This window comes from Chiloscyllium plagiosum, unplaced genomic scaffold (assembly GCF_037043375.1).
Source record: "Chiloscyllium plagiosum isolate Xiang-an unplaced genomic scaffold, Cpla_swu_hap1 HiC_scaffold_43, whole genome shotgun sequence".
In the NCBI taxonomy this organism is placed as follows: Eukaryota; Metazoa; Chordata; class Chondrichthyes; order Orectolobiformes; family Hemiscylliidae; genus Chiloscyllium; species Chiloscyllium plagiosum.
The window spans coordinates 22628361-22646571 of NW_028270181.1; the positions used below are offsets into that span (position 1 = coordinate 22628361).

Below are 18211 nucleotides of genomic sequence, written 5' to 3' on the forward strand. Positions count from 1 at the left end.
TGTGACCCTTTTATCTTTAATGAAATCAGGTTGATTGCCAAATCACTTCACCACATGCTATTTGTTATTCAGGAAAAATAAAGTTCACGCATCAGTTCGTAAACACAAAAAAAACCAGTTGTTTACAATGGCAAGGATCCCATCCGAAACATTCCCAGTTCAATCTTGGTGATCTGCAGCTTACATTAAGTTTTGAAAATCACACGAATAGAAGCTCTCGAACAAATCTGGTTGAGTTTTTAAATGAGCCGAGATAGGCTACCAAAATCGTTGCTCCGCTAGGCTGCTAAGAATTGGCTGTCGAGAGTGCAACTTGTCATCCAATTGTCTCTTCTCTATCACTTGTGCAGGTAATGAACTTAGGGTCGTGTTTCTATCAACTGGTATAGCCACCCTGGTAATCTCTAATGCATGCAACAATCATGTTGTTGCCTCTGAAAAATAGTGCATTCACTTCCTCTTATTAACTGTTGAATCCTAAATGTATCCAGCAAAGTTACTACTACTCATTGCCATTCTTGGTCCATCTTTTCTCTATCTCTACAGGCCATGGTGCGAGTATGGAATGAGCTGCCAGAGGAAGTGGTGGAGGCTCGAACAATTACAACATTTGGAAGGTTGAGTACATGAATATAAAGAATTTGGAGGGATATGAGCCAAATGCTGGCAAATGGGATTTGATTAATTTAGTATAGCTGGTTGGCATGGACATGTTGGACCAAAGGGTTTGTTTCCATGCTGTACATTGTATGTCTCTATGACTCTATGTGGTGAAGGTATTCCAACTCTTCTGTTAGACAGGGACATGAGTGATTTTACTCAGTGTAATGAGTGAATGGCAATATTTGTCCAAGTCAAAAGAACGTATGGCATGGGCTGGATGGAAATGTGGAGTCAAAGGTGTTCACATTCATTGACTACCTTTGTTGGTGAAATTCATAGGTTTGGGAGGTGCTGGTTGCATAGCCAGAATTCCTGAGTTGGCCTTTTTAAAGCTATCAACATTTCCCAATCTCTGTAATCACTTGGCCATGAAGGGGAACGACAATGGCTAACCATCCCTGAGTTACATTTCAATATTGGTGAGAGATTGCATTGAGTTGATGCTGGTGTGAAAGCAACCACTTTGGTTAATAATAATGATAATAAAAGAGTGGCTGCATGGTTAGCACTGTTACCTCACAGCACCAGGGAACCGGGTTCGATTCCAGCCTCGGGCGACTGTCTGTGTGGAATTTGCATATTCTGCCTACATCTATGGGGGATTTCCTGCCACAGTCCAAAGATATGCAGGTTAGCTGGATTGGCCATGCTAAAGTGTCCAGGAATATGCAGGTGGATTCGCTATGGGAAATTTAGGGTAGAGGGGTCAGTGAGAGTGGGATGCTCTCCAGAAGTTTGGTGTGGACTCGATGTGTTGAATGACCTACTTCCACACTGTCGGGATTCTATGATTCTAATAATAGTTGGGGAAATCATTTCCACACAGGCAATAGACCTGAACCGAAAGATTATCAGCCGCTGAAGTCTGATCTTTCTTTATTAATTCATAGGACATAGTCATCACTATCTAGGCTGGCACTTATCATCAATCCTTAATTGTCCTCAACAAAGCCGCCTACCTCACTCACTCTGGGAGGTGTAGGCACACCCATTGACATGGTAGACAGTGTGCTCCAGGATCTTGACTTTCCAACAATGTTGGGATTTGAACTTGTGTCTTCAGAACATTAGCCTGGGTCTCTGGATTACTGCTCTAGTGGCAGTACTGCTACACCACCACCTCCTCATGGTTTAACTGAAACTTAATTCCGTGTACCCATCTTTGTTCTTGATTCCTTTAGCCACAAAGGCCATGTCCATCTCCCTCTTGAACATATCTAATGAACTGGCCCCAACAGCTTCCTGTGGAAGAGAATTCCACAGGTTCACAACTCTCCGGGTGAGAGAAAATTCTTCCTCATCTCAGTTCTGAATGGCTTACTCTTACCAGACATAGTCTTCCTAATGGAAAAAAGTACACCTCTTTGGGGATTTCATGCAAATTCACCTGGGCTCCATATCCCTTAATATTCTCCCAAGATAAAAATCTCTCAATCTTGATTTTTAGATTTTCAATTGGTCTGGCAATCTGGGGAAGAGATTTCTAATTTCCATTGCCCTTTGTGTGAACAAATGCTTTCTGATTTTAACTCAGAATGGTCTAATTTTAACTGTACAGATTGCTCTCTACTTCAGACCAGCTCATCATAGAAAGCAATTTTTCTCTATCTCCCATATCAAGTTCAATAATCACCTTAAACACCTGAATTAGAGCAGTTTTAATTTTCTACACTCAAAGTAATCTTCTACACTCAAAGTTCCATAGTCCTAATATATTCTGGTGAGTCTGTGTTGAACACATTCCTATGTTGCAATATCCCATCCGTGCCCAGAGGTGATCACATATCTTTAATTGGGGCGTCTAACCAGAACTTTATCCAACAATTTCATCTTATTTATTGATATCTATACACATGGCCTAATAATTAATAACAAAGAGACTGGTGAAATATTACTGAAGTATTTATTCACCAGGTATCAAAAAAATATTATCAATCAAGTAAAATTCAGAATTTTAAACTATGGATTGACTATGAACACCAAAATAATGGTGTCTGGAAGGAACATATTAGTAAAAACTGGAATGATGTTGACTAGGACGATGACACTTTGGAACAAGTTGATAGGTTTGTCTCTGTCGGTCAAATGATCCCACCCTTGGGCAACTGTCCTTGTGGAGTTTGCATGTTCTCCCCATGTCGGCACGGGTTACTTCTACAGTCCAAAGATGTGCAGGTTAGATGAACCGGCCATGCTAAATTGCCCATGGTATCCAGAATGTGTAGGCTAGGTGGGTTAGCTATGGGAAATGCAGGGTTACAGAGATAGGGTAGGGGAGTGGGATGCTCTTTGAAGGGTCCGTGTGGACTTGATGGCCTGCTTCCGCACTGTAGGGATTCTATGACTTCAGAAGAGGAAGAGAGATAGCAAGAAGTGATTTTGTGAAAGTGAAGGATGTGTTAATAGGAAAATTCAGTCTTGTAACAAGGGAAATGTTCATAAAATACTGCATTTTATCCTGTATATCTCAGAAACCAAAGATCCATGGAAGAAAAGTAGAAACCTTGGAAATATTAATGCTGAGACATGTGCGCAAAGTTCCAGGCACTGACCGTAGGATGAATAAGATTTTTGAAACTACAGGACCGAAAAGGACTTTAAAAATGTGGCAACCTGGAAAGAAGATATCAGAATTGATCAGAGCTGAAAAGTTACAGAGATCTCTTGTACAAGTCCCATGGAGGTCAGCAGAGAGTGGACTCAACCAGCCTGTAGTTGTATGCTAGAAGTCACAGAGCAGCTGTAAATGAGTGACAGAGGACAGGGTAAGGCAGACAAGTGTGACAAAGTGTGATTTCCAGCCTCCTGGCAGGAGCACCTATAAACTGCAGCAGGTATCTGTTTAGCGTGGATTTTGAAAAACTGACAATTGTTGACTGATATAACCAAATACAGTTTCACTCTACTGTAAAATCTATTGCAGAGATGACAGCACATCTTGTAATACAGTAACACAGAATATAAGGGAAAGAAATCTGCAATGCTGTCACTACAAAGCAGCAGAAATGTAAGGATACTCTTTGTGTTTGTATGATTTTCTCACCTCCTGTCAACACCATGTGGTTGAATGCTATTTACTAGGATTTCCAAACCTCCTGTGTAGTCTTGCTAGTGAAAGGAGTGTAACTATCACTACCCAACTTGCATTTCCATCTCAACACAGAGTTTTGAGGAGCTCTTTTGACCTTTTCAATCAAGTTGTGTTACACATTTAGACACTTAAGCTAAGGATAGTGCATGACATACTTTAGATTTAACACAATCTTGCATTAATGGCTCCCTCCATCACATTTCATTCAACATAAGCATGTCAAACCCAAAGAAAGAGAGAACTTGGTTTGCACCTTCCATCACATCAAACTACTGCAAAGTACTTTGCGTTAGTTAAATACTTTTAAGTCATACTTCACAGCACCCAGTAGCAACATACAAATGCACACACTGAAACTTATACATGTGTGGTGAACTGCAGCTGAAGAATACCACTTTATTAACCGACATAAAGGGAAATTAGGACTTGCAGTCATGTAGCACTTCTTGCATTTTCAAGATTTCCCAAAATGCCTTACAACCAATTACAGCAAACATTTTATTAACCAGCGCTTATGGGACCAGGATTATTTCAGGTGATCAAATACTCCAGATAATCAAAAGGTCCACATCATCAAGGTGAAAACATACACTAACTAATTGAATTGTAATGCAGGAGGTACAGACATCACTGTTATGGAGGAGGAGAAAGTGAGGATTGCAAATGCTGGAGATCAGAGACGAGAGTGTGGTGCTGGAAAAGCACAGCAGGTCAGGCAGCATCCGAAGAGTAAGAGAATTGAGTTTCAGGCTTAAGCCCTTCATCAGGACTGTTATGCTTTATATACAGTGTAAATCACTTAAATAAAGCAACCTTGCCTTATATAAAACTTACCAGCAGAGAGCCATCACACTTGCACCCTGAGCCAACTACTCAGACATGGTAGATCGCAGTATATGAGGAGAAATTGACTTGAAATCGAATTGACTGTTGATATTTCACGTGGCAATTCAATTGAACAATAAATATATTTGCATTGAGGTAAATAAATTTTAAAACTACAATAATTGAACAGAATAATAGTGAACTTTGCGGTATTTGAGATACATGATTTTTGGCTGTCAATCAAGAGTGCCAGTTTATAAGATGCCAGTTAAAACAAAGTCTGCTGAAAATGCTTTTGACTTTTAGCCATTGTTATGCTGCAGGAAGCAGAGTGGGCTGAATATTGTGTGCCTATGCTGAATGTTTTCAAAGGAATGTAGCGGGAGGCAATAAAATAGATCAAGTGTCCAGCCTACCATCTTCCCACCCACCCTAAATCCATCACCATGGTATGGAGCAAACGTGGGAGTTACGATCACAGTTAAGATTCACTGAGCTTGTTCAAACATCAGTTGATGCCACATAGCACAGTTAGCACGGGCAGGCAGATGGCTGTGGACAGAGGGCTAGATTAGAGTGGTGCTGGAAAAACACAGCAGGTCAGGCAGCATCCGAGGAGGCTGTGGACAGGCTGTTTTCAAAGGCTCTCCATTGGAACAATCCGGTTCTTTCCTCATCTGATCTCCACGCATTGGGTTCCGAAAGCCGTGGACTCCAAGACACCTTTGACCCCTTCTCCAAAGCAAATGAGAAAACTGGCCTTTCACTAAATTAAAACCCTCATCCAACTGGCTCCTACCAACATCTCACTCTGTTGATAAAGACTATCTGTAAAAACCTGGAAGAGTAGCAGCATTTTCCATAACTTGGGAACCTCCTCTCAATGTAGCCAGACCTTACGAAAGAATCCATCGTTATTTATAATGTGCCAGCTCAGCCTTCAGCCAACTGAAAAAAGGAATATTTGAGCTCCACACTCTCAAACCCAAAGCTGAGGTCGTGGGTTATAAGATTATAAGATGAGTTGGATGTGAACAGAAGAGGTATAGTTAGTAAGTTTGCAGATGACACCAAAATTGGAGGAGTAGGTGAACAGCGAAGAAGCTTACCTCAGATTACAACGGGATCTTGATCAGATGGGCCAGTGGGCTGAGGAGTGGCAGATGGAGTTTGATTTAGATAAATGCAAGGTGCTGCATTTTGAAAAAGCAAATCAGTTTAGGGCTCAGACAATTAATGGTTAGGTCCTGGGGACTATTGCTGAACTGAGAGACCTTGTAGTGCAGGTTCATAGTTCCGTGGAAGTAGAGTTGCAAATGGATAGGATAGTGAAGAAGGTGTTTGGTATGCTTTCCTTTATTGGTCAGAGTCTTGAGTACAGGAGTTGGGAGATCATGTTACGGTCATACAGGATGTTAGTTAGGCCACGTTTTGGAATATTACGTGCAATTCTGGTTTTCTTCCTATCGGAAGCATGTTGTGAAACTTGAAAGGGCTCAGAAAAGATTTATAAGGATGTTGCCAGTGTTGGAGAATTTGAGCTATAGGGAGAGGCTGAACAGGCTGGCGCTGTTTTCCCTGGAGCATTGGAGGCTGAGGGGTGACCTTGTAGAGGTTTATAAAATCATGAGGGGAATTGGTAGGGTAAATAGACAAGATCTTTTCCCTGGGGTGGGAGAGTCCAGAACTAGAGAGCACAGGTTTAGGGTGAGAAGGGAAAGATATAAAAGGGACCAAGCAACTTTTTTCACGCAGAGGGTGCGTGTATGGAATGAGCTGCCAGAGGAAGTGGTGGAGGCTGGTACATGTAACATTTAAAAGGCATCTGAATGGGTATATGAATAGGAAGGGTTTGGAGGGATATTGGTCAAATGCTAGCAAATGGGACTAGATTGGATTGGGATACCTGGTCGGCATGAATGAGTTGGACTGAAGGGTCTGTTTCCGTGTTTTGCATCTCTATGACTCTATGATTCTAAGTAAGAGCAGAAGTAGGTAATTCAGCCGATCGAGTCTGCTCCACCATTCAAGGAGATCACAGCTGATGTGACAATCTTCAAGTCCACTTTCCTGCCTTTTCCTCATAACCCTTGATTCCCTGACTGGTTAAGAGCCTGTCTATCTCAACCTTAGATATGCTTTATGTCCCATGCCCATAGCCCTCGGCAGTAAAGAATGTTACAGACTCACAACCCTCCAAGAGAAGAAGTTCCTCCTCATCTTTGGCTTAAATGTGTAACCCTGTGTTCTGAGATGATGCCCTCTGGTCTTCGACTCTTCCACAAGGGTAAAACAATCTTTCCTCCCTCATCCTGTCAAATCCTCTCAGAATTCTGTATGTTTCAATAAAGTCACCCCTCATTCTTCTATATTCCAATGAGTACAAGTCCCAATCTACTCAAACTCTCCACATTAGACAGTCCCTCTATACCTGGTAGCAGACTAGAGTCATAGAGTCATAGAGAAATACAACACTGAAACAGACCCTTTGGTTCAACTCGTCCGTGCTGACCAGATATCCCAACCCAACCCACCTGCCAGCACCCAAACCATATTTCTCCAAACCCTTCCTATTCGTATACCCATCCAGATGCCTTTTAAATGTTGCAATTGTACCAGCCTCCACCACTTCCTCTGGCAGCTCATTCCATACATGTACCACCGTCTGCGTGAAAAAGTGCCCCTTAAGTCGCTTTCATATCTTTCCCCTCTCACCCTAAATCTATGACCTCAAGTTCTGGACTGTCCCACTCCACGAAAAAGACTTTGCCTATTCCTACCAAGCCCACCTTTCACGCACCAGCTGCCCCACACTCAGCAGAGTCTGCAGATCACCTTAGTGGACTTATCAGCCATCTCAGAAACCCATCGAACCAGCGTGAAAACAGAACGTCCTCAATACCAAAGGACAGCAGATGAAGAAGAGCTTCCCTTAATAATATGTGGGACTCTCGGTTTAAATATGAGATCCAATGATTCAAATTGGATTCACAACAACCTGACATTATACCATCACTGAGCCACAAGGATTGGTGTGGGTTAGGGGGAAGGGGCTGTATGTCTGGAAATATCCCAGTTTCCCAGAATCCAGTTCCAGCGAACAGTGTAGATAAGGACATTGTTTCCTCTTGGATCCTGTTGCTGTAAGGAGTGGGTGAGGGAATATGTCTGTTTTCAATAGCATTGCTTAAACCTCATTGCATACAGTTGACTGAGTAAATAGTTCAACAATCATTGCAATCTAGGTTGGAGCAATCCTGAACCATTATTAACAGCCAGGAAAAACAACATCGTGGAAAATAATAAACAGTTGCACGGAGGAGTCAGTCGAGATTGTTTGCTGACGGCTCAGAAGAAGGGCTTTAAACCCATAACCTTCTAACCTGGAGGTGAGAGCGCTACCACTGAGCCAACGCTGACACCTCACACGTATGTAAATTACGCTTTTATTTCCCCGTCACATGATATCAAACCGCACATGCTTCTCATTAAGCACAGCGACAACAGATTCCAAATCTCCCTGCCACCTCGGCGTGCAGAGTGTGTTGAAGTCCTGGCCAAGTATCTGAACTTGCACCACGTCCTGCTCATGCCCTTGGACTGAGTGGGGATTTTTACAATGAAGGCCGCTGGGGTTGAGGAAGCTCATGTTGCAGGCACAGCAGCACTGGTGGCTCAGAGCATCATTTCTCTCACCATTTCCAAGAGGCAACTGACACATGTAAAACATGCCCTGGGAACTTGGCCTGTAACACACTTGGCTGGTGGCCACAAAAATTCCAATTAAGGCAGCTGTTCTTAAAAAGACCCACAGATTGGTGTTAAAGATGAATGTAGGCGTGGGTGGTACAACTTTTGATTAATTGTCCACAGGGGTAAAGTAGAGATCTGGGCAATATTGTTTAACATTGCTGTTAATAATATAGCAACAGAGGCCCAGGAGGAGGCCTTTCAGCTCCTTGACTAGGTACAAATGTTCAATGAGACTTGAGGCTGATCTGTGATCTGACACCCTCGCCCCCAACCTTTAGCACCTATATTTGTCAAAAAAAATAACTGTATCCATCTCCGATTTAGAAATTAATAATTGACCTCGTTGCTGTTTGTGGAAGAAACTTCCAAATTTCTACTACTTTTGGGATTGGAGTTTATCTGCTCATGTGCAGAGGGTTTTCAGTATGGCATGGTGTTTCAGTGGTTAGCACTGCTGCCTTACAGCATCCAGGTTCGATTCCATCCTCAGGCAACGGTGTGTGTGAAGTTTGCACGTTCCCCCTGTTTCTGCTGGGTGCACCGGTTTCCTCCCACAGTTCAAAAATGTGCAGGTTCAGTAGGTTGGCCATGCGAAATTACCTATCGTGTCCAGGGATGTGTAAATTAGGTGGATTAGCCATGCAAAATGCAAGGTTTTAGGGTGGGGGGACGGTCTGGTGGGATGCTGTTCAGAGGGTCAGTGTGGGCTCATTGGGCTGAATGGCCTGTTTCTACATTGTAGAGATTCTATTCCAGTAGGTTTCCTCCTCTCTGTAAAATGAAGGCCATTGTGTACAGAAACCTTCCCTAATTTCCCTCCTAAATGGTCTTGTTCTAATATTCAGACTGCGCCCTCATGAACCAGACTTTACAACAACAGGAAAGATTTTTCCTTCATTCACCTTCTATCGTCGGGTTCTTTTAAGTGCAGGAAACTGGGATTACGTGAATGTTTAGCTCCCTATTTTCTAGTCAATACAGCTGTAGTTTGTCTAATCCCTTGTCATAATTTAACTCTTGGAGTCTCGATATTATTCTGGTGAAATGTCCTCCCTTCAAGGCCAATACACTTTATGTGAGAACCCAGACAGCACAGATTTATGGTGATCGGTAGAGGCTTCAGAGGAGACATTAGGAAATGCAGGTCGTTCTGCTATAAACCGCGTTTTGTCAGCATCAATTAGCTATAAAGCGATTGAAGAATTGTGGACGTTGCTTGGATAATAACAACTTGCTATTGAATGGGTATAGAGATTTTCTATTAGTGATCTTCAACAGCACGATTTCCTACAGCACGAGATCACAGAGGGTCACAACTGTCACCTTATAGCAGAATGACCTTTGTTTACTGTTTCTGTCTCTACAGATGCTGCCAGATCTGCTGAACCTCTCCAGCAATTTTTGTTTTTGTTTTTGTTTCAGGGTTTAACTTGTATTACATTGGTCAGATGGGACACTGGTCTCTATCCTTGAGAAGATAGTAAGGGACATCCTAAGTCAGGGAATTGTAGTGGTTTGATCTCACCATAAGATTTTTTTTTAAGATTATTTCAAAGGGCCATTAAGAATGAACCATATTGGTGTGGGACTAGAGTCACATATAGTCCAGGTCAGATAAGAATGGCAGGATCCTTGGCTGGCATCAATGAACCATATTTGGTTTTTAATATCCTACCTGCGCTCCTACACAGAGTATTCAAGTTCAGGCCTCACCTCTCCCAAAGCTATGTCACAACATATCTGAATAGGTTGATAAAAAGTGATAAGCTGCCCTTAAATGCACCTATGCCACTTGTCTCAATGGCTCCATGTGTTCATTTTGCAGGCAGCACAGTAGTTCAGTGGTTAGCACTGCTGCCTCATAGCACCAGGGACGCAGGTTCGATTCCACCCTCGAGCGACTGTCTATATAGAGTTTGCACTTTCTCCCTGTGTTTGTGTGGGTTTCCTCTGGGTGCTATGGTTTTTCTCCCATGATCCAAAGATGTGAAGGTTAGGGTGGATTGGCCATGTTAAATTGCCCATAGTGTTCAGGAATGTGCAGGTTATGTGGATTAGCCATAGGAATTGCAGGATCACAGGGTTAGGGTAAAGGAGGGGGGTCTAGGTGGGATGCTTTCTGGAGGGTCGTGTGCACCCAATGGGCTGAATGGCCTCCTTCCACATAGTAGGGATTTTATGATTTAGGAGCAGACATGGGCCATTGAGTCTGCTCCAACATCCAATGAGATCATGGCTGATTTGATAAATCTCAATTCTGTTTTGCTCCCTTTTCCCAATAATCCTCCTTCCCTTGTAAATAAACTCTGTCTATCTCAGTCTCAAATATACTTTAATGATCCAGTTTCAACAGCCTTCTGTGGTACCTGAGGAAGTTGAAACTCTGCAGACCACACACTGGAAAATGGGATTAGAATGGGCGGCAAGTTTATTCAGCCCAGCACAGAGCACAACACGCTGCATGGTCTCTTTTGCGCCGTAACCTTTTGATGGTCCTATGTTCAGAGTGCTTTGGGTATGATTCGTCGAGGATGCCTATTTGCAATGTAAGGTCACCCTCCTGTGAAAACAAGTACAAGTTGCACTGCACTCATTCACATCCTCTGTAATCAAGTCAGTCTGTCATATCAAGTTCTAAATGGACATTCGCCTGTACTCATGTTTGCAATGCCAATGAAATACAGGCACAAACCTAAGTTTGTAACAGTCACAAACTCTGGGCAATGTTATTTAAGATGTAACCACTGCTTCAAGCAGGAATCTGCTCATGGAAGGTAGAGGCGCTCCTGCTCATGGAAGGTAGAGGCGCTCCTGATGTGGAGAAGGTGTTTCCTCTTGTGGAAGGGTCTAGAATTACAGATCACTGCTTAAACATCAGGAGTCACCTATTTCAAACAGAAATGTAGTAAAACTATTTTCCCTCAGAAAGTCGAGAGGTTTTGGAACTCTGTCTCTAATAAAGCGGTGGAATGCAAGTTCTTGAATGTTTTTGAAGGCAAGGCTAAGCAAAGGGGTGAAATCAGGAGGAGGTGGGAATGTGAATTCAAGGTTACGATCAGATCAGCCTCGTCTTTTTTAATTTCAAAATATACTTTATTCATAAAAATACCTTTATATACATAGTCATTAATGCAGTTCAGTTCTGTGCAGTAACAAACAAACATTGGAGTTTGACTCCATCCAATAAACAAACCCAAGGCATTTCTTGTGCAAGATTATATTTGCATATATTTGAGGCATGAGGAGAGTCTAATAACTGAACAGAGCCCCATTTAAGTTCAGCAGAAAGAGCTCAGACAATTGCCTTTCGATCATATTAAGAGGTGGAGCGGGCTCAAGAAGCTGAACGCTTGTATGTTTGTCTGAAACGGCAAACTGATGTCCTACTGTCAGCCTGAGGTGGTCCTCTATTTAGTGAAGGGCTTCTCAGTGGAGTCACAGCTATGACTGAAGAGGTTGGCATTCACTCCTCAATCTCCAATGGGCAGTGATTGTGGATTTTGCCACAAAACCAAAGCAACGTTGGCTGCCTCATGGATAATGGCTGCTTCCTGGATTTGACATAATTAATGATTCTCCTGTGCTTTAATTGATTGTAATCAATTTGATTTCTATTTAAGTACGGTGTTGGGTTGGTATAAGACTGAAGTAGTTAAGGTGCTAACCTAGTGACAAAAGGTACTAAGCAGGATAGGTTAATATTTGGTGTATCTAGATATGAAAACCTATAATTTGCAAACGGATTGTGAAGTTGTTGGATTGATATTAAAAACCCAACTTGTTTCATTAATGTCAGCCAGGGAAGGAAACCTGCCATCTTTATCTGACTGGCCCATATGTGACTCCAGTCCCACACCAACATGGTTCATTCTTGATGGTTCTTTGAAATAGCCTAAAAGAAACTATATGGTGGGATCAAACCACTACACTTCCCCCATTTAGGATGTACCTTACCATCTTCTCAAGGACAGCTAGCAGTGTCCCATCTAACAAGATACGACACGTTAAACACAGAAACTAAAATAGAAAGTGTGGGAGAAGCTCAGCGAGAAAGGCAGGAAACGTTTCAAGACCAGTAACCCTTCATCAAAACAAGTTCAATTCTATTTTGACTCAAAATTATTGGCATATTCAGTCAAACGGGTTCCTTGAAGTTCCTTCAGTGTGACTGGGTCAAATCCTGGAACTCCTCCCCAGTAGTCTACCTACAGAACCTGGACGGCAGCAGTTCAAGAAGGCAGCTCACCACCACCTTCTCAAGGGCAACTAGAGAGTAAATATCAGCCCAGCCAGCAACACCCACATCCCACAAGTGAATAAAAAAAATGCCTCAAATGTAAATGTGTTTGCATTTGTTTTCCTTTCATGACTTCATTTCCCTCTTTTACGTAAGAACCCCAGAGAAGTTCTCATAAAACATTGAACATAAAACATTACAGTGCAGTACAGGCTCTTCGGCCCTCGATGTTGCGCTGATCTGTGAAACTAATCTGAAGCCCATCTAACCAACCATTATCGTCCATAGGTCTATCCAATGACCATTTAAATGCCCTTAAAGTTGACGAGTCTACTATTGTTGCAGGCATAGTGACCACTTTTCCTGATGTGCCTTAAATGTCAGCAGTTTCCAAATTAAATACAAAAAAAGGCAGTAAAATGATATTCTGTATTCTTTAAGAAACAGCAATAACTCATATTAATTAACTTTCGGCTCTGTTCACCTGTATTCATTTTCAGGCTTTGGTCCATGGATGTCCATTGGATGGATAAGTAGTTTGCTATTTTCTTTGGCAAGATAACTAACCATAAAAGCTGCCTGTTTTTACCACCTACCATCAGGCAAACTGGAAGAATTTACAGGTTGATAATTTATCTAACCTTTGGTCACAATATTGAAAGTGCCTTTAATGGACAAGTTCTACCATAGGATTGGAACCTGGAACTTCTAGCTATGAAGAAAGGACTCTATCACAGTTCCACAATAGTTCTTATTATAGCACCATTAATGTTGTAAAGTGTCTAGAATGGTTCTCAGGAGTATTATTAAGCAAACTTGACACTGAGCTACTTAGTAAGAAGATATTAGATCTGGTGATCCAAAGATTGGTCAAAGAGGTAGGTTTGACAAAGTATCTGAAAAGTGATGATGGAGGTGGGGTATTCAGATGGTAGTTTCACTGCTTTGATTCTAGACAACTGAAGAAGTAATTAGTGATGATAGAGTGTTGGAAATCTGGGAGGTACATGATCCAGAATGGGAGAAGTACCGAAATCTTGGAGGACCGGAGAGAGTTACAGAGATTGTGGGTAGACCATGGAATAGCTTGAACATGAAGGTGAGAACTTTAAATGTGAAGTGCAGAAAGACTGGGACCGCTGTTGGTCAGTGAGCACGGGTGTTTTGTGAGCAAGGCAAAACAAGGTATAGGTCCACTTCAGCACTTCACCCAAAATGGCCATATTGATACACGAAGCAACACTGACTTTAGCAGGAGGAGAATGCAGGCGTCAATATGCAAAAAAACTCTTTCCTCACAATGCTCATACAGATGCACAGATCACAGTCAATATCTGTCAGTAAAGTGCAAAGTTATATTGCAAAAATGCTTTAGTGCATTTGTTGTTTATTTATATGTCATACAGAAATTACTGCAGAGTATGTGAATACTGAATTGTACGCACATATCACTGCATTTTCCTGGCTGCAGACCCTTTTATTTTCATAGAATCGCTATTGTGGAAACAGGCCATTTGGCCCAACAAGCCCACACCAACCCTCTGAACAGTAACCCTCCCAGACCCATTCCCCTACCCTATTGCTCTACATTTACCCCTAACTAATGCACCTACATACCCCTGAACACTATGGGTAATTTAGCATGACCATTTCACCTAATCTGCACGGGGAGAATGTGCAAACTCCACACAGACAGTCAGACGAGGCTGGAATCAAACCCAGATCCCTGGTGCTGTGAGGCAGCAGCGTTAACCATTGAGCCACCGTGCTGCACATTTGGATGTAGAGATAGGATGAAGAGAAGGTATCATTATAAACCAATGATGTAGACATCAAGTTGTGGTCCATCTATAGATAATCCAGAATGTCAGTCTGTTGTATCAAAGGTTTGTTCTTGTTTTCTGATGTTTTCATTCCACCTCTCTGATGGACCCACAGGAAATTCTAAAGAAATTCTCTGTGCAATCAGAGATATTAAAGTTTGTGAGGAAAGAAAACAAAATCTCACATATTTCTTTTCACAACAGGATGACCAAAATCATTTTGTACAGCCATTGGGGTGATTTGAAATACTATAGGATAGACAAGGCCACAGTTTAAGATCTATTCTGCTGTTCAAATACAAAACTCCTTCAATAGTAGATGCAGCCTGGATTATATATTTAGTCTTGTTAGCCTTGAACACACAAACTTAGAACTCAGCAGAAAGCATGACAACTAATTAAGCCAAAACTGGCACCAAATTACAACAGCTCCAGGGTTTTGAGGCAACCTCCTCTTGAAAACACATTATTTTTATTGTGTGTTCTTTCATGGGATCGAGGAATATATTTGTTACCTGTCCCTAAATGCTCTTGAATTGAATGGTTTCTTTAGCCATTTCAAGGAGCAATGAAGAGTCAGCCACAGTGCTTACAGTGACATGTAGACCAGACCAAATAAGATTTCTTTCCCTGAAGGGAACCAGATGATTGTTGTCATTGTCACGATTATTGAGACTAGTTTCATTAAGACTGTAACCAGACTTATTAGTTTATTTCAAATTTCACCAGGAGGGATTTGAATTCTTGAGCCTTCATTGCTTGATTCCTAGCCCATTGATATGACAAATATGTTAAATAGAACATAGAACATAGAACATTCGGCCCTCGGTGTTCCGCCACCCTGTCATACTAATCTGAAGCCCATCCCACCTACACTATTCCATGTATGTCCATTTGCCTGTCCAATGATGACTTAAATGCACTTAAACTTGGCGAATCTACTACCAATGCAGACAAAGCATTCCATACCCTTACTATTCTTTGAGTAAAGAAACTACCTCACATCTGTCTTATACCTATCTCCCCTCACTTTAAAGTTGTAATTAAGAGTAATATTGGTATCATAGAGTCATAGAGATGTACAGCATAGAAACAGACCCTTCAATCCAACAAGTCCATGCCAACTAGATATCCAAAATTAATCTCGTCCCATTTACCAGCATTTGCCCATATCCCTGTAAACCCTGCCCATTCACATACCCATCTAGGTGCCTTTTAAATGCTGTAATTGTACCAGCCTCCACAGCTCCCTCTGGCAGCTCGTTCCATACACGCACTATCCTCTGTGTGAAAAAGTTATCCCTTATGACTCTTTTATATCATTCCCCTCCCACCTTAAACCTATGCCCTCTAGTTCTGGACTCCCCCACCCCAGGGAAAAGACTTTAGCTATTCACCCTATCCATGCCCCACATGATTTTATAAACCTCTATAACGTCACCCCTTGGCCTCATTTAGCCTCTGGTTGCTTCTCTGCATCCTTTTCTCTGTTTTATTTGAGATTGCCTTTGTGAACCTTCTCTGTGCTCACTTGTACCTTTCACATGTTCATATTGTAGGAGAAGAGGCTGGTGTTGAATGTGCTTCCAGCTATCAATCATCATTGCACTGCTCATTTCCCAGGGTGAAGGAGGCCACAGTCACTGAGGTATGGATGATGGAAGTTCTGTAACCTCAGGCCATGATTCGGGAAAAGGGCTAATTATCCATAATAAAGCAAGTGGATTATGAGCCTTAGGATACTGCGGTACGCAGGAGTGCTGTCACTTCATATTTGGCCAAGGCTGAGGAGGCATAATTAAAGTTACAGTCACATTGGTACATCCCTGTCATAACTGATGTTGGTAAACTAAGCCCCTTTAGGCATTAATGGTAAAGTATTGGGTAATATGATTTTGACCGTTATTTAAACCACTGTGAGGTTTGAGGGGAACAGAAATCAAGTGCAAAAATATCTCCATACACACAGTACCTTTTTAAATCAGTAATTATTGGAGTTAGGGGTTGGCTCTTTTGCTATGCAACAACAGATTAGAATCCCTACAGTGTGGAAACAGGCCCTTCGGCCCAACAAGTCCGCACCAACCCTCTGAAGAGTAACTCACCCAGACCCATTTCCCTCTCACTAATGCACCTAACACTATGGGCAATTTGGCCTGGCAAATCCACCTAACCTGCACACATTTGGACTATGGGAGGAAATCAGAGCACGTGGAGGAAATCCACACAGCGCAGGGAGGATGTGCAAACTCCACGCAGACAGCCGTGCTGGGCTGGAACTGAACCCAGGTCCCTGGCTCTGTGAGGCAGTGGTGCTAACCACGGAACAACCATGCCGTCCATAACAGTTTATATTTGAACAATATCTTTACCACAATAATAAAAAAGCATGACATGAGGTCATTTTAAAATGACACTGGGCCACATGAGGAGTTATCAGGACAGAAGAATACCAGCTTGATCAAAGAATGAGATTGTTAAGGAGTGTCGTGAAGGAAGAAAGTGAAAAGAAGAAGGGGTGATGTGTGTGGGGAAGTGGTGGAGCCTGGTATAATTACAATGAATCGGAAGGGTTTAGAGTACATGGGCCAAATGTTGGCAAATGAGACTGGATTAATTTAAGATATCTGGTGGGTATGGACGAGTTGGACCAAAGGATCTGTTTCCATGTTGTACAACTCTACGACTCTAAGTGAAGGGTGGGACTTATTGCCCTCGTCTGCTCAAAGCATAGCCAATGATGGAGCAATTGTCATTGGGAATGCTGAAAAAGTGAGAGTTAGGTAATGGAGGAGATCTCAGAGGACTGTGGAATTGGAGAAGATGTCAAGATAGGGAGGGCATGAAGAGGTTTGAAAACAAGGATGTAAATTTTAAACTTGAGGCATTGCTCAATTGACAGCTAGTGTAGGCCTGAAAGCATCAGGCCGATGTATGAATAAGATTCGGAGCAAATGAGGACATTTGAGACTGAGGTTTGGATGATCTCAAGTTTACGCAAGATGGAAAATGGGAGAAAATGACCAGAATTGCATTGAACCCATCTCAAGATAACAAAAATGTCGACAAGGAATTTTAAGAACAGATGAGCTGAGGCAAGGCCAGAGATGGATATTTTACAGAGCTGGAATTCAGGGTCTTAGCAATGCTGCAGATATGTGGTTAAACTTACATCTTGATGTCAGATATGATACAAACATTACAAACAAGAGTTGCCCAAGATGAGGTATGGAGTCAATGGCTCAGGAGCAGAGTTTGTAGCAGAAACCAAAGACAATGGCTTTTGTCTTTCCAGTTTATACATGGGAGAAATATCTGATCATTCTGTTTTGCTAATACTTGCACGTCAATCAGTGAGGTTTGAATGAACTTGCTGCACAGACAGCTTTGTCAACAGCATTGACAAAGAGATGTGGCACATTATCACCAGAATTCAAACAACACAATTAAAACTGGCTGCAAGATGGTTCTAAAGCAAGTTGGGGATCCTGTCATTATGGAACATTGTTATTCACAGAGTGAGCTGATCTTCACAGCACACAGCAACAACAAATGCAGCTGCAATGCATGTGTGGTAAACTGCAACTTAGGTCTCTTGGGCTTTCTCAGCTCGCTAAGGATGTCAATACAGGCCAGCAGCCTTGCCATTCAGAATTATTGTGTTTCTAGCAGGCCAGGCCAACATTTACAGGGAGATCAGTATGCCCGGACACTATGCATTGGCCACTGTCCACAGATTTAGACTCGATAGAAACTGCAACAGACTATTGAAGGCATATTGAATAACTTAGTATGAAAGAATAATGGAATACTTCACTT

At 42.1% G+C, this 18211-nt stretch overlaps 1 long non-coding RNA gene across 2 annotated transcripts in view; it reads left to right on the forward strand.

The window, feature by feature from the left end:
* Positions 1-215: 215 nt before the first annotated feature.
* LOC148137452 (uncharacterized) overlaps positions 216-18211 on the forward strand; it is a 69749-nt gene continuing 51753 nt past the window's right edge. Inside the window, exons 1-3 of one of the 2 annotated variants that reach the window (XR_015754254.1) lie at positions 216-350; positions 547-617; positions 3135-3353. This is a non-coding gene — a long non-coding RNA (uncharacterized LOC148137452). Of the gene's footprint in view, positions 351-546; positions 618-3134; positions 3354-18211 lie in introns of those variants that run through there. The other variant, XR_015754253.1, reaches the window with a different exon arrangement.